Here is a 15,574-nt window from a genome sequence, read left to right on the forward strand (position 1 = left end):
GCAAATGCACAGAATATGAGTCCATGCCTGCTCAGGAAACTATGATGACTTCAATATTGTTGTTCAGTAATTGTCAGGAGATAGCAGGAAATGCAGCCAGTATAAAAGGTTAAATGCAGATTGTGAAGTATCTTGAATGTCACGCAAAAGAGCCCAAACTTTACCCTGAAGATAAAGGGGGTTATTTGTTATTCAGACAAACACTTATTAAACATTTGTTATGTACTGTTTATTGTGCTAGGAACTAAGGATGCAATAATGACGAATGAAAAGGTCCTCTGTCTTCTTGGATATATCCGGTAGAAGAAAGGAGAAATAATAGGTCAGTGCATTGGGGTAAGCATCTGCCACTATCCCAGCTAAATGGAAGATCCTAAATTGGCCACCATGGTGGAATACGAAAACCTTCTCTTCGTGTCACCAATACCCCTCTAGAAGTTTCAGTCCCATTCTCTATTCCGGCGCAAATACAAGTGTCCTAAGAAACCGAACAAGATATTGTCCAAACAAGCAGATCAGATTGAGAGCTGAGCAGTGTGTTGATGATGGACATCTCCTTTGTGGTTGACATTCAACAGGCAAAACACTGGCTACAGACAAGAGGAAACAAGACTACTTGGTAACAAGAAAGAAAACTGGGTGCTGCTTTGATTTTTGCATTGCTCTGGCTCCACCATGCTAATGATGGAGATTCTGTCTAGTCCAGGGGTAGGAACAGACTCTTCACAGGAGTCTAGGAGTTACCAAGATGATGTCTTGGCCTCTTTCTTCCCTTTATCAGAAACAGCCCTTTTAAGTCTTAATGGAAAACTACGCCAAACAAATGCAAACACAAAATACCAAGCAGCAAAACCCAATAAATAAATGATCATTTTCTTTCTCACTGCTTTCTGAAAGCTCTTTATACGTGAACTCACTAAACAAGATTTCACAGACTGTATTTGTCTGGTTCATAATTAAAGTGCTAGTTTTCCCCAGCCTGAAGTCAAGTAGGGGGGAAAAAAACTTTGGCAAATTGCTCTCAAAATGGCATTCTTTTTAAATTAGTCGAAAATTTACATTGCAACCTACTCCGCATTAATAGAGTGTATATTTTAAATTTGTGTTACTTTAACTTAATTAGCTATTTTTATTTTTTTTTTTTTTTAAAAAGGTAATCAGGAAGGCAGGGGATGGAAAATGTACCATGTCTATGTTCAACAACTGCTTAATGATTGCATTACAACTGTCCCGTTGAAACAACTGCAGCACTGCGAAGTCCAACCATGCTAGATTTTCTGTACTGGAGGATCTATCTTCAGAACAGTCTCTTCAATTTCTTAGAAAAGTAAGAGGTGGTAGGTTGTAAACTTAGTTTTCAACACTATTTAAATGGTGAAATAGAGCAAGACAAAAACTATAATTAAAAGATATATTAGTTAAGATAAAGCCTCTGTGAGGATGACAGAGTATCTAACACTTTAAAAAGATACAAATAGGCCAGGTGTGGTGGCTCACACCTGTAATCCCAGCACTTTGGGAGGCCAAGGTGGGTGGATCAACTGAAGTCAGGGGTTTGAGACCAGCCTGACCAACATGGCAAAACCCCATATCTACTAAAAATACAAAAATTAGCCGGGCATGGTGGTGCGCACCTGTAATACCAGTTATTCAGAAGACTGAGGCAGGAGAATTGCTTGAGCCCATGAGGCAGAGGTTGCAGTGAGCTGAGATCGCTCCACTGCACTCTAGCCTGGGCTACAGAGCAAGACTTTGTCTCCAAAAAGTAAAAAACAAATAAAAAGATACAAATATATTTCTTTAATATCCACAACAGAGGCACAGAGATTGGCAGTGTAGGGCAGGTAGGGGTGCCATTACACTTGTCAGGCCTCAGGCCCCTCCTACCTTGCTGCTCTGCCATTCTCAGGATATGGCTTCTGCCTCAGAGTCCCAGATGGCTGTTTAAGTATCAGCCATCACATCTTGCAACAAGAAGGAAGAGGATGAACACACACTCACTCCCGTTGGGAACATTTCCTCCGAAGCACATGTGAACTTCTATTTATATACCATTGGCCAGAAATACGGTCATGTGGCTATCCTAGACTGCATGGGAGAATAAAAAGTATAGTTTTATTCAGGAAAAGCTCCCATTCATCTCAAATTTGCTGATTGGAAGTGGTTACAAATGAAGACCATACAAATAAATATTCGAGGTCAAATATTTGTCTCTGCTGGGAACAGTGAAATGGGTATAACTCCTCAGCCCGAGAGGGGCACTTATCATGGGAACCTCAGGGCAACTAGCTTAAGCATTTGCTGAGGACAGAAAACCTTAGTGCTTACAGAATCGTTAACTGCTTTTTTTTTTTTTTTTTTTGAGACAGAGGCTTGCTCTGTCACCCAGGCTGGAGCGCAGTGGCACCGTCTCGGCTCACTGCAACCTCTGCCTCCCAGATTCAAGTGATTCTCCTGCCTCAGCCTCCCAAGTAGCTGGGACTACAGGTGCGTGCCACCAAGCCCGGCTAATTTTTGTATTTTTAGTAGAGATGGGGTTTCACCATATTGACCAGGCTGGTCTTAAACTCCTGACCTTGTGATCCACCTGCCTCGGCCTCCCAAAGTGCTGGGATTACAGGTGTGAGCCACTGCACCTGGCTGAATCGTTAACTTCTTTTCTCAGAGATCATGGAGTCCCCTAACCTGGTTTTTATTCTCCTCTCTGAAAAAGAAAAAATTGCACAGAAACTGTTTGCACATCTGTGCGGGAGCTTTCTGGCTCCCTTCCCCTCCACACTAGCTGGCGAAAGCTTCTCTTGTTCAATGAGAAAGAACTCAAATCATATCATATTTTGGAAGGAATTTTCTAAAAAAGAAAAAAGTTCACACTGATCCGATTAAGAGACATGCCTGGTACAGCTATTTATGCTCCTTCAAGTGACGTTGGCAGGCTGTGGGCAGGCGAGGAAAAAGGAAGAAGGAGTTAGTGTTTGTGGTGAGGCACCAAGGCGTTTGCCTGGAGAGAAGAGCCAAGCATGCCAGAAATCCCGCTCCTGGGAAACCACCCAAAGCCTGGCTGCCTGCTAGTCCTGCTGTTCAGAGGAAACAGCCCCTCTATTTAAAGAAGTTCCATCCCTTTGTTCTTACAAACTCTTCAGTAAATACATATTCTTCAGAGGGGGTAAAAAAGAAACAACCAGGAATGTCAAATGTCATCCCAGATCCAGGGGATGGAGATAAGGGGGAAATCAGGGTCAAGTGCTGCCTTGTTCACACATAAAATTCCAGACGCACCAGAGGAGTGGTGTCAGAATCAGAAGTAAAGGGCAGAAACGCACAGCATTTCCCAACCTCGTGGATCCCCCTCTTTGCCCGATGTTTGTGTCTATGATGTTAAATCAGTTTTCATAATTTCAGAAATAATTCTTGTTAATTTCATATGCTATAAAAATAAATACAAAAAATAAATAATAAAATAAAAATCCTCTAATTCTGCAGGGGGTGCTTATTTAACTACCCTTTACAAGGCCTCTCTGAATACCGAGTAATGTTTTGTACTATTTTTCAGGTGGGATTTACACACTGATTATTTCCTCCTGCTTCTAAGCAAGATATTCTAAGGTCTACATGTACACTCTGTAATCCCTGTAACTCCACTAAATTTTAGAGATGCTTCCAGCAATCTAGCAAGTCTAAAATGATACAGATAAGCCCCCTCCTGTTATTAAAATCATATACATGTTGAGAAAATATAACAAACTGTATGACACAAAAATGAATTCAAAAGAAAGAATGCGAATTCATAGGTTCCAGATATAAAAAGAGAAGTAAAGCCAGCAAGATAAACCTGAACTGATTCTGGAAAGGCCCTTGGGGTTTTAGACTAAGATGTGTATTGTAGGCAATACAAACTAAGGTTCTGCTATTCAAGAGATACAGGAAATATGGGTTTAAGTCCCTGAAAGCAGAGCCCTTGCATAAATTCCAGATTCCCAAAGAGTTTTCCCTTCCGTGAAAACCCTGGTCACTGGTCTGGACATTCACAACGAAGCTCGACTTTGCCAAGGGCACTGGATGTGAGCAAAAGGCACCAGTGAGAAACTGAGGCTCAGGATTAAGCTATTAGCTCATAAATTTAAAAAAAAAAAAAAAAGAGGCCAGGCACAGTGCTTCACACCTGTAATCCCAGCACTTTGGGAGGCTGAGGTGGGTGGATCACAAAGTCAGGAAATCGAGACCATCCTGGCTAACACAGTGAAATGCCATCTCTACTAAATATACAAATTAGCCGGGCGTGGTTGGTGGCGCCTGTAGTCCCAGCTACTTGGGAGGTTGAGGCAGGAGAATCGCTTGAACTGGGAGACAGAGGTTGCAGTGAGCAGAGATCACACAAGGGCACTCCAGCCTGGGTGACAGAGTGAGACTCTGTTTCAAAAAAAAAAAAAGAGGAAAAGAAAAAAGAAAAAAACAAATCTAATACCATTGAAAACTCCAGGCAGGCTCCTATAGAAGCAATTAGGAAATTCCTTACAATAGCCCCCATGACTGGGAGGGGGTACTGATTAAAAATTTTGAAAGCCCAGTAAGAATTACAGCCACGTAACAAAATAAGCTATTATGATAAGATTATCAGGTACAATGAATATGAGAATTAGTGTCTCAAGAATTGTAAATAACAGCAACAACAACAAAACTTTTAAATAAATATATTTAAAGTGATAAAGAAAATTAAAGTAAGAACTTTTATGTTTAATTTAAAAGTAACAATATAATCTAAAAAAGAACAAGCAAATTTAAAAACATCCAAAAGTGAAACTTTCGGTAATAAAAAATACTTACATTTAAACAGAATAAATTTAAGCCAAATGTTATTTCATATTGAAATAACATTCCAATTTTGAAAGATCTTTTAAATAAAAAGATCTGATGATACCATAATGACTGTAGAAAGGATAGAAATGAAATATCAGTAACAAAAAGAGAAAGATGGAGATTAAGAAAGTCCAACATACATCTAAGAGGAGATCAAAGGAAGAGAACAGAGAATTCAAGAAGCTCATACTTGATAAAACTTAAACGAGAAGCTTTTCAGTATTGAAAAAAGATACAGATCTCCAGCTTAATGAATGACGAGTTCTTAGTAAGATAAATATAAACAAATTCTACTTTTATCATGAAAAACATTAAAAGCAAAACAAAAATGCAGAACATCCAAGAAAAACAACCAAAAATAGATATAGATACAGATATAGATATCCCACTGACAGTGTATCTGTTGTTCTCAGAATTAAATGGTTATCATTTAATACCATATCTGTGTATGTATATATGTAATCTGTATATATATATGTATAATTAATTCTGGGTACAACAAATACACTGTTAGTGGGCTTTTCATCAGCAACAGCAGATGCCAGAAGACAATGAAATAATATCTTAACATCTTCACAAATCTGAGGAAAATAACTGTCAACCCAGAATTCTAGAGCCAGATATACTACCTTTCAAAAGTGAGAGCAGCATAAAGATATTTTGGGGTCAATTTTCATAGGCTCTTACTAAAATATGCTGCATTAAAAACACATTTTAGAATAACAGGATTGGAAGGCAGAAAGAGTAAAATGCAGTAAGCACAGATAAACAAACAAAATGGATAAATCTGTGGGTTAAAAAACATTATTTTGCATTAGACTACCGTACATTCTTCCTCTCTCTAGTAAAAAAAAAACTACAAATTCATGTCTTGTTTTAGGAAAACATTTGAATCTAGGTTTGTATTTGTTGACCTAGAAGTGTTTTTTGTTTGTTTGCCTGCTTTATAGACAATTGTACTGTTTTAAAAAAGCCTAGTATCTCATATCAGTTAACAAATTTCAGTAAGTATTAACTGTAAGAATAAAAATTATTAGGATATTAATTTGGAACTTGTATAGTAGATTGTATTATGAGAGAGGATAATGTAAGTATTGATTAATATTGAATTTTGTAGGAATGTTTATTATAATTGAAGGGAGCTATGACATGATTACAGTAAATAATTAACTTCTAAACAACAAAAGGGAAATAGATTTAGATAAAATTCAGTATTTCTAATAGAAGGTGAAAAAGGAAGGTAACAAAAATGAAAACATTAAATATAAAATGCAAAATGAGATGCAGAAATAATCCCAAACATCTTGGAATTTGGATCTTCAAAATCGTTTTGGATCTTCAAATCTGTTTTTTAAAATATGTTATTTACATTATATGTCAAACAGAGCTTCTCAGTGTAACAGATATTGATTATGCATCCACAAAGCACTGCGGATACACCAAAGAACAGAAGAGATTAATTTCTTTACCTTTGCAGAATTAACATTTTAGTAGGGTGAAACAAACAAATACATACTCACATAATATCAAATATAAACAAGTCTGTAGTGGTTGAATAGCGTACAGAATTCACATCCACGTGGTGCACCATACTATGACCTTATTGGGAAATAAGGTCTTTGCAGATGTAATTAGTTAAGTTAAGGTGAAGTATGACAGACCCTAAATTGGAGTCCCAGTGTTCTTATAGGAAGAGGCAAGGGGACACACACACACACACAAACACATATACACACCCAGAGAAGAAGGTCATGTGAAGATGGAGATATGGCAACGAGCCAAGGAACACCAAGAATTGCCCGCAACCTCCTGAAGCTAGGAAGACACAGGAAGGTGTCCTCTTTAGAGTCCTCAGAAGGAGCATGGCTCTAACAACATTGGCCTCCAGAACTGTCAGAGAATCTATTTCTGTTGTTTTAAGCTACCCAATTGTGGTATTTTGTTACAGCAGCCCCACGAAATCAACACCAAGTCCTTTTGAAAAATAAAGCTGGGTAAACGTGTGGCAAGTGATTGTGAGGCAGAGGTCCTAGGTTACATAGGAATGCCAAGGGTGTTCTATCAGAGAAACTAGAATGTGGACAGAAAGTTGGACTATACAAGAGAGGGAGCCCTGAGAAAAAGTAGGGGAAAGATGTCCACATCAGAGGACAAAGCAAGTGCAAAGCCCCCTGAGGAAAAGCATTCCTGGCATGTTCTATAAGCAGGACGGAGGCCAGTAGTTGAGCAGACAAGGTGAGAAGGAGATGTGGAGGAAAGAAAATCTGTTGGTGGGAACGTAAACTAGTACAACCACTGTGGAAAACAGTGTGGCAATTCCTTAAAGAACTAAGAGTAGAACTACCATTTGATCCAGCAATCCCACTACTGGGTATCTACCCAGAGGAAAAGAAGTCATTATTTGAAAAAGATACTTGTACACACATGTTTATAGCAGTACAATTCACAATTGCAAAATTGTGGAACCAACCCAAATGCCCATCAATCGACGAGGGGATAAAGAAACTGTTGTATACACATGTGATGGAATACTATGCAGAAAAAGGAATGAACTAACAGCATTTGCAGTGACCTGGATGAGACTGGAGACTATCATTCTAAGTGAAGTAACTCAGGAATGGAAAACCAAACATTGTATGTTCTCACTGATGCATGGGAGCTAAGCTAGGAAGATGTAAAGGCATAAGAATGATACAATGGACTTTGGCAACTTATTCGGAAGAGTGGGAGGGGGATGAGGAATAAGACTACAAATAGGGTGCAGTGTATACTGCCTGGGTGATGGGTGCACCAAAATTTCAATATCACCACTGAAGAACTTAATCATAACCAAATGCCACCGGTACCCCCACTAACTTATGAAAAAATAAAAAATAAATAAAACAAAAAGGAAATCGGAAAAATAGCCAGGGGCCTATTATGCTGGGATTTGTAATCCAAATTAAGGTTAACACCTAGTAGGTCATTATCATGGGTCTTGCATGGCTTAAAATGCATTACTTATTAATTAATAATTACATTAATTATTTATTAAGATAAATTCTCTGCCAGGTTCCATGATCCAACTTTTTTCACTCTACCTTGGGCAATTTCTAAATTCCTATTCATTCTAACTACTCTTTATATACTGCTGAATCTCATCTTTCCCCAGATGCCCTTGCTAAGGACCATAAACTTCTGCCACGCCCTTTCCATCCTCCCATGATTGACCTCTCAGTCTTGTCCATTCCATTTCCTCAAACTATCTCTCCAGTCAGTATCATTTGAATTATGTGGGGTCAAGGGCTTCATATGGAGAATGTTTACTGATTGTTTCTCCTCTGCTTTGTCCTCACTAACACTGACGACCTCTTTGAATTGCTTATTATTCCTCATACCAACTATTTCAGCATTCTTCTAACAAAGGGTTAAGAGGGAGACGCATTCAGCCAGCCCCTTTCCAATCTACTAGTTCAATTTAATTTTACAAATAATTATCTAATTTTTATAATATTAGTTTATTTAATATTTTATAATTTAATTCAATATTTATCCAATTTATTCAATAAGTCTAGAAAGACTTATCATAGTATAATGTAAATTTAATCAAATCACTTTCCTGCTTTCAAATATATCAGCCATTCCCCATTGCTATCAAATAAACCCAAGCATCTTGAATGGTGTACAAGGTCCCCCAGCAGGTGCCTAAGAACCAAATAGAATTACTTTTGAGTTCCTTAAAGGGGGCATCCATGCCTTTGCAGACAGTTGTCACTCTGCCTAAAATGGTTTTTCCTTCCTCATCTATCTATACAGATAAAATGATTAAAATGACATTACACATACTGTAGTTCTCTATCTTTTCTACTAATTTGTGTCTGACTTTTTGCATAACATTCATTCAACATGGTTTATAAAAATATAATGTGTATTAAATTTATAGTTTTGTGACTTTTTATAGAGAAAGTTCCACAAATTAGAAAATAACTTATTGACAGATCTCCAATGTCTCAACGTGGGGTTTGTGCAACCTGGTTAATGGTAAGCTCAGGATCCTTCTGAAACGGGTGGGATAACTATGGCATCTCTAGGGAGGCGGTCCCAAACCCTTTCGGTACCAAGGACTGGTTTCATGGAAGACAATTTTATCATAGACAGGGCCAGGGGGATGGTTTCAGGATAAAACTGTTTCACCTCAGATCATCAGGCATTAAATCCTCATAAGGAGCATGCAACCTAGATCCTTTGCATACACAGTTAACAATAGGGTTCACTCTCCTATGAGAATCTAATGCTGCCACTAATCTGACAGGAGGCAGAGCTCAGGCGGTAATGCTCCCTGGCCTGACCACCACTTACCTCCTGCTGTGTGGCCAGTTCCTCACAGGCCACAGGCAGGTCCTCAACCCGGGAGTTGGGGACCCCTGCTCTAGAGGATTATTCTGAGAGTTATGGATTGTTTGTTTCAAATCCAAACCTCAGGGACTCTGATTTTGCTACTTGAACTTGTCTATGACCACATAATTTAATATCCTAGCCTGAAGAAAAGAACTATCCAACCAGCTTTTTCTCAAAGGATAATTGGAGAGTGAATAAATAAACAAATAAAAATTTTGGCTTACCTTTTCTTAGTAGTGCCTATAGGCCTAAAGACATTACAATGATTTTTTCAAGGAAGAGCAAAAAATTAAAAGTAAAACTCTCTCCATCTAGTGTTTGCAGTAATTATAAAATTGAATAGCTGTGTGTTCAGGAATCACAAAATAATTAAACTTATCTAATACTCACCAGACATGTTTATCCAAAATAAACCAAACCCAGAGATTCAAATAGTAAGGGCCTTCCTCTACAACACAAGCTAAGGTGATCAGAATGGAACCTAGTCTTATGTGTTATTCAGATAGAAAAAAGAAATAGGCTGTAGTCACTATGATTAAGCCTCTACTAGGTGCCAGAAACCATACAATGCATTGTGCATAGATCAACCCTGCAAGAATAGCAATGCTATCTTTATTTTACATAGGAAGATACTGGTCTTAAGAAAAGTTAAAGAACTTCACTCAAGTCACACAGCTTGTAAATCAGTTGTTTTGTGAAAACTAAAGGTAGTAATGCATATAAAGTGCTTAGAGAATTGACTAACATACAATATGCATTCAATAACTGTGAACATTATTATAATTTGACAGTTGTAAGGTGTTTATGACATGTGTAGTCACGTCAGTTAAATCTAGTTTCAAAATAACTTCAAGGTGGGTGGTTCACATCTGTAATTTCAGCACTTTGTGAGGCTGAAGTGGGAGAATCAGCTGAGGCCAGGAATTTGAGACCAGCAACATAGTGAGACATTGTCTCTACAAAAAATAAAAGCAAAAAAATTTAGCCAGATGTGGTGGCATGCACCTATAATTCTAGCTACTAAGGATGCTGAGCAGGAAGATCACGTGAGCCCAGGAGTTCGAGGCTGTAGTCAGCTATGATGGTGCCACTGTACTCCAGCCTAGGCGACAGAGCGAGATCCTGTCTCTAAAACAATAACAGAAAACGAAATAACTTCGAAAAAGAAAAATTATGGATGGAGAAACAAGGAACTCTTAACTGTTAATAAAAAGGAGTATCATTTCAATAGTTTAAAATTTTTAGCGTATGCATGTATTATGTTTTTATTTTTAAAAAAACCATCATGTTATTTACCTGCTATAGATTAAGATCAGAATATAGATTAGTGTTTCATCTCTAATGAAAAGGATTGACACACAGAAAAGTATGGTATCTTGAATTATAATTCAGCCTAGGGCAATTTGTGGCCTGGGAATGAAGGTTATACAATGATTAATTTTAAAGTAATTAATCATCTGCCTCTGACTACTTCCCCCAAGTCCCAGATCATAACCACATACAAGGCAGGCAAGAATCCTGTCTTCCAAGTTCTCAGTCTCCAAAATCTACTTGCCCACAGATCAATTAAACTTAAAAAATGGATACACAGATCTGCTTTGCAAATGCTTATTAAATCTTAGTTCTATATATAGGGAGGTCTGTTGGATTAATTTCTTATTTGGCTTCAAGTGTGAACTATTTCATAGTACTCAATGAAGTTTTATTGAATGAGAGATTCTCATTGAGAATTTTTTAACCTATGAGGTTAAACTCTTTATAGGATGGTTAATAGTATACGTCAACTAGACTTTGCTAAGGGATGCACAGATAGCTAGGAAACCATTACTCTGGGTGTGTCTGTGAGAGTGTTTCTAGAAGAGATTAGCATTTCAACCAGTAGACTGAGTAAAAATCACCCTCACCAATGTGGGAGGGCATCATCTCATTTGTTGAGGGCCTGAATAAAACAAAAAGGTAGAGGAAGTAAAAAGTTGCTTTTGGGCTGGGACATCCCTCTTCTCCTGTCCTTGCACATTGGTGTTCCTATTTCTTGGGCCTTTGTACTTGGAATGTGACCTATACCATCAACTTCCATGGTTCTCAAGCCTCTGGACACTGACAGTACTACACCACCAGCTTTCTTGGATCTTCAGCTTGCAGGTGGCAGACTGTGAGATTTCTCTACCTAAAATAGCATGAGTCAGTTCCTTCATTCATATCTATCCATCTATCTACATAACATTGGTTCTGTTTCTCTGAAGAACCTTGACCAGTATTCTATTATTGCTCTCAATTTAACACCATGAAATGGGAATTTAGGGAATTTATGTGACATATTTAAGATTTCCCAGTAAACAGAGTAGGCATGACCCAAGCCCAATGTGCCAGACTTCCAAAGCCCATACCCTCAACATTACACAGCATTGCCACAGTAAATTAAAACCATTCCTCTTTTTGGCTATTACTATTTTAGAGTCATTAAAATCTGATATGTGTTAGAATTTTTCAAGTATCCTAACAACCATGAAAATATTTACTTTATCTTTTTTTTATTTCACAAATATTATACCATTGTATGTGTACACAACCCAGCACAGTGACTCTTCAACCCATCTAAGTCTCTTCTCCATAATCCCTCAGTGTAGACATAGACTCTGACTGCCTTCAGACAAGTCTCCTTCCTGAATCCTTCAGGGACTCCGAGAGCCGTATTTTATATGCTTTGAGTTAAAATGATGAAGAGTACTTATCTTGAAATGAGACTGATACATATGTTTCCACCCCTCTCTGTTGTATCCCTGAAATTCAGAACTCTCACGTAGAGTCTGGCTGGGTCTGAAGCCTGGTGAAGTCCTTTTCTTTTTCTGTTCCCACAAACCAGCTTAAAGCCTGGCTCTGAGCCCAAATTGTATCATATTTCCTTTCAATTGGAGTTTTGCTTTATTTCTTCCCCTTTGCTATGAGAATGATTCCCTCTCAGAGCTGTGGGGCTTGGGTGTCATATAAATTAAAATTTAATATGTGTTATTACGATCACTATTATTATCATTACTGTTATTAACAATGTTCTTTTTGGCAGCATTTGGAAGCCATTCCAGCAGTGACATTTGGCTCGAGGGATAATGGATCCTTTTATGTACAGGCTTGTAGACTTGATACCTGCTGTTTTCATTGCAGAGAGAGCAATTTTCTGACATCAGGAAGCCTGCGGGAGCTGGGAAACTGCGAGTCTTGGTTGTATTTTCCAAAGTGAACCAAAAGTCTTTGGGTGACCGAGATGGAAAGACCCTGCCATAGTTACCAATGAAAACAATGAACCCCTGAAACTACGTATTCATTCATTCATTTAGTAAAAGTTTGTTGTTCAGTTGTGGACCATTTATTTTATTTGTTTTTAAAATAAAACATGGACCAAGCACTATTGTAAATGCTGGGGATAATGTGGTAGGCAAAATTAGCTACTCTTTCTGTCATCAAGGAGCTAAACGTCTTGTGGTAAATAGTAGAATGTATCTGAGCCAGCATCATGAAAGACAGATTCACAAGAGTGATGGAATGAGGATTTGCAGGCAGTTAAAGCCATGTGTCTACGTAAATGATTAGGCTAGAATCCTAAGGAAGAGTTGGAATTTACCAAAGAAAGAGAAGAGAATTTCAGAGAGACACGATATGTACAAGAGTTTAGTGTATGAAAATGAGAAGAGGTTCTAGCCCTAATTCCATTAGAGGAGGCTGTGTCAGCAAAGGCATTGGAGGAGAGCTGCCACGGGCAGTGAGAAGATGCAGTGAGAAGATCATATATGGATCCTACCTTGTTCATTGTATACTGGGGAGATAAGACATCACTGAAAGTGTGCAAAGTTCCACATGTGAGAAACAGTGTGATTAGATTTCAAAGAGAGAGATCATTCACAACTGTAGGATATTGAGAATCTTTCTTGAAGGAGTTAGGAGAAAAATAAAAATGACAATCCGGCTGCTAAGATCAATGTTGGGTCCATGCGGTACTGGATTGGACACCACCACCAACAGCCCAGTTTGGGCATTGAGACAGAGTGTTATGCATTAGGAGCCTGAAGAGTATGAAGCCAGGAAGGGAACAGAATCTGGGGAGAAAATGAACTGAAAAGTGAAGCACATCACCCATCCAACTTGTGGTCTAGACAGGAGAGAATCATGGCAAGTTGTCAGGATGGAATCCAGGACACCTGGGAAAGGGAGCACATTCCAAGTAGAAGGAGGAAGGTGATACCTGGGAAAACTCCCTGGTCAGCAAAAGTAGCTCAAGCCTCTTGTCAAGCATTACAGACTCAGACATGAAAAAGGATAGAGCCAAGAAAGATTCAAGCAGTCTGGATGGCTTTCCCCTGGCCCAGGCTCAAGGCCACAATGCTTTTGGCAGGCAGAGCTGAGATAAGTCTCTCACCTGATTTTCAGTCTAATGTGACTTTATTGCTTTGTCTTATTTTTATTTATTTTCTTGTTTTTAACAAACACAACTTGCTTGGCCCAGAATAACTTGGCTTTTCCAACCCTGAGGCTATGAGCAAAGCAGCTGCTATAGACAGAGAAGTCTCTGAGGTCTAATATGCAAATGACCACATTTTTCATGAGCCTGAGAGTTCTTGGAATCATAGCTCCCAACAGTTAAATATCCTCCAGAAAGTAGCAGGGTGGGAAATTACTTTTTTCTTTGTGTGTTTAACCTAATTTATAGAGAATGAATTCGCTTAAACATTTTAAACATTTTCTGATTCAGATTCACTGCCAAGTTACTTTGGAAGTTAAGCTCAAAATTGTTTTCTCCCATTTTCCTGGTAACTCAGAATTCTGAGAAGATGAACCTGATAATGTCTTAACACTGCTAAGTCTGCGTTCAAGAAGCTTCAGCAGCCTCGTTCTATTCGCGTTTCCTTTGTGTAGTATGAAAATGCTTTCAAAGCATTTTAATGTACTTTATCTCATTTTTTACCACCATTGTATAGCAATGGAGGTGTTTTGAATCACATTATACGTGAGATGAAGCTGAAGTTCTATGTAATTAAGGAAGCTTTCCACGTTCACAAAGCATGGAGCAGGTCTTGGGTTTAAACTCAGGTCCATCTGGTCCCAAGTCTTAAGCTCCTTCTGTTTCATCACGAAGACTTCCTCTCAAGTTTGAGCCTTGGGAACCCCACCTTCTCTTGGTAGTCATGGCCTCCTTAGGGCTTGAGAACCATGTGGAGATAGACATTCAGCGGTATGTCAAGTTTTTCAAGTCATACTCACTGTGCTTTCACTCAACACAACCAAGGGGGAAAAAAGGGGCATGACAAAACTTTCTGGCACTTCAGGTAACCTATAAGGCAATTAATTTGAGAGGCTCATTTTTGGTAACTATATAATTTAGCTATACCCATTTAGTCATTCATTCAGACAAATACTTATTTCCCATCTTTCTTTCTTTAGGCAGGCACTTGTCTGTCAAGTCCCTGACCCAGATTAATCTCTACTCAACTGGACCTCAAGAGGTACATTTAATACATGAAGATTTACTTCTGCATACATTTTACATAAGGATATAAATTTTGGATCAAGTAAACATGCATCCGGTGCCGCACTAAATGTGAAGTCAAAATTGATAAAGTAGTTGCACCCTCCAAATATCTATCTTGTTTTCAATGGTACAGACCTAATATATACTTCTACCATTCACATTCTTCTGGCTGGGGATCTCCATTTATTCTAAGACTCATCAAAATACATTTCTTGTGATTTTTTTTTGTTTATATGTGTTTCCAATGTTTATAAATATCAAAAATTTAGAGTGCCATTCTGTATAATCGCAAAATCCAGTGTAAACTAGAACACTATAACATGCAAATATTTATCCTATGAAAAAGCAGATGAATGTAGAGAACAGAGCAATGTCTATTTCTGGCACTGTTGCTAACTAAAGTGCTCTGACAGTCCCTCTCACAAAAAATATTCTGAAGAGGACATACCTCCAAAGGATTATCCTTCTCACATGTAAGAAATCTCTTCAATTGTTTTGTCATCCCATGTAAGAAGGTGATAAAAAGAACTAGGGATAAAGTAGCATGTGGACGAAGCCAATGTTACAACACATAGCTGGATGGTTCCCTAACGGCAGGTGCTGATAACTGCAAGCTATTTACATGGAAGCCATGGGACAAAGTTGAGGTGGGAGAATAAAGCCTTGGGCATCAGAACTGACTCAAGCCTTTTGAGGGGTGTTGAAGTGGTCTGTAGCTAGTTTTAACCCCTGGCAGTCTGCATAAACATCTGTACTTTGGAGGAAGGTTTCCCCAATATTGACCTCGAAGATTTTGACAAATTAACGTCAAACAGTGATCTCAAA

Source organism: Colobus angolensis, unplaced genomic scaffold (genome assembly GCF_000951035.1).
Source record: "Colobus angolensis palliatus isolate OR3802 unplaced genomic scaffold, Cang.pa_1.0 Scaffold17, whole genome shotgun sequence".
In the NCBI taxonomy this organism is placed as follows: domain Eukaryota; kingdom Metazoa; phylum Chordata; class Mammalia; order Primates; family Cercopithecidae; genus Colobus; species Colobus angolensis.